The sequence below is a fragment of the Pezoporus wallicus genome, unplaced genomic scaffold, assembly GCF_028554395.1.
Source record: "Pezoporus wallicus isolate ANWC-B61680 ecotype Strahan unplaced genomic scaffold, APGP_CSIRO_Pwel_v1 contig_11438, whole genome shotgun sequence".
Classification (NCBI taxonomy): Eukaryota; Metazoa; Chordata; class Aves; order Psittaciformes; family Psittacidae; genus Pezoporus; species Pezoporus wallicus.
The window spans coordinates 93,797-96,007 of record NW_026642744.1 but is presented as its reverse complement, the minus strand read 5'-3'; positions in this window follow the sequence as shown (position 1 = coordinate 96,007).

Genomic DNA, 2,211 nt, shown 5'->3' with positions numbered 1-2,211 from the left:
TCTTCTTCACCAATTATGCCAGTTTTATCTCAATTCATCAGTTTTCTCACTGTTACCCTCCCGATTCTCCGCCCATCCTACTGGGAAGAAGAGAGCAAGTGGCAGCAGCCCAGGTTAACCCCCATACACTCTGTTTCTTCACCAGCCCCTCTAGAAACAAGGCACACACCTCAACAAAACTCACCTGGTTTCTCCCTCTGGAGCATTTTATTTTGAGACCTGAAGGCTTCCATCATGCAAGCCTGATTCCTACAACACAGGAGAGGCTTTTGTTATATCTCCACCCCTGGAACGCAGGAGGAACCCCATGGAAGGGCCTGGGAGCACAAGCTGTCGGGACTCTAGCCCTAACCCAGGCAGGGGCGCTACAGGTACCGCAATGGTACGTTAAAGGACATAAGTTAGACAAATAACACCTGTTGGGAAGCTCGTTTGGCTTCTCCCGGCTCCCCTCAGCAAGCAGGTTAAGAGCTGAGGCAGGGATGTGCCTCCCTGCACGCCCAGCTCCATGGGCTCCCTCCCTTGTCAGCGCTGCGTCCCTGCGGGGCTCATCACCCCGGGGCTGGCCTGCAGAGGTGGGGTGAACCCTGCAACAGGGCTGGGGTGGCTCAGAAGCGAGGCAAGAGCCCGGGATGGGTGTCCTAAAGGAACCAGCACGGGATGTAGCACCAAAGGAGGGAGCTGGAGGTGTATGAAGCATCCCCCCAAGAGGATGGGACTGGGAGTCTCACCTCCAGGGTGAGCGGGGCTCCAGGTAGGAGGGGGGCAGGAGAGCACTGATGGGTGCTGTCAGAGGGGGTCCCAAATCGGGATGGAGGGGACGCGACTCCCGGTCCCCACCTCAGGGGCGAGGGGAGGCGCACGGCCGGGTCTGCTGGACCCCGTCGCGGTGAGGAGGGGCTGGAGCAGCCCCGCGCTGACACCGGGACCGACACCGGGACCGGGACCCACAGACCGACCCCGCTCCACCGTTACCTGCCGCTGGCGTCACCGCCGTTTGAATCCTGCGCGCGCGAAACCGCCGCCTCCCCGCTACGGCGGCCGCGGGCGGACAAAGCTCGCCGGAACGCGGAGGGGCGGGGGGGAGAGCGAAGGTCCCCAAGTGGTTTTGGGGGGTTCATGGGGGTCCCCAAGGCCTAGGGGGTTGGGGATCGGAGAGAGTACCGGGGTGTTTGGGGGGATTCTGTGGGGTCCCAAGCCCTTCGGGGGTCCCTATAGGGTTCCAAGCCCTTGGGGGGTGGGGGTCTCTGGGGTCCCCAAGCCCTTAGGTGGGGTCTCTGTGAGGTCCTCAGCCCATACGGGAAGGTCTCAATGAGATCCGCGAGCCATTGAGGGGGTCCCCATGGCATTGCCGAAACTTTCCGGGGAGGGACTGTGTTGGAGCCTGAGACGGGGAGGCACAAAAGCACGGTGCAGTCAGTTCTAGGTAACGTTAAGTTTTGTGGCTTTGTAATGGAAAATAACCGCTGTGCTTGAAGGTAGCTGACACAGGTTCAGGTCCTTAGGACCTTAGCACAAAAGGTGTATGAAAAGCAGACTAGAAAAACCGGACCTGGGGATGGGGAGTATCTGGGACTAGCAGATGTCTAGGGTGGGAGCAGTTAAACTAACTGGTAAGCAGGAGAGGACCATTGCTATGTCTGTAATGTTAATTAAGCTGGTGCTTCAAAGACTGCCAGAAGCTACGAAGGTTGCTGGAAAAGTAAAGGACCCTTAAAGACCACCGCCACATTTTTGTATGCACGGGGGAAACGTTCTGGAAAATGATGTAACTCATATGCAGCCTCATGTACAAGGTTCGCCTGTATAGCAATACGGGGACACACGTTAGGAGGAGCTATCCCCGTGTCTCCCGGCGCCGCAATAAAGAGTACCTGCTTGTCGGCTTTGAAACTGTCGGCGAGTTCATTCCTGGAGTTTTCTCCGAATCAAGCCCCAGGCTGTGGCGGGGGTCAGGGCTGTCTCTGGGGGTCCCCCTCTTTGGGGGGGGGTCTACAGGTCCCCAAGTCCTTGTGGGTGTTCCTGGGGGACTGCAATCCCTGAGGGAAGGGTGTCTCTGTTGGAGGGGGCTCTGTACCCCCACTCAACTGCAGGGGCTTCTTGAACCAGGGCTGAGCCCGTCTCAGGGTCTGTAGTTATGATTCCCCCATGCATCCCTCCCCGCAGCCCCATCACACTGTGACCCCCCCAGGCACGGCTGCAGCAGCACGG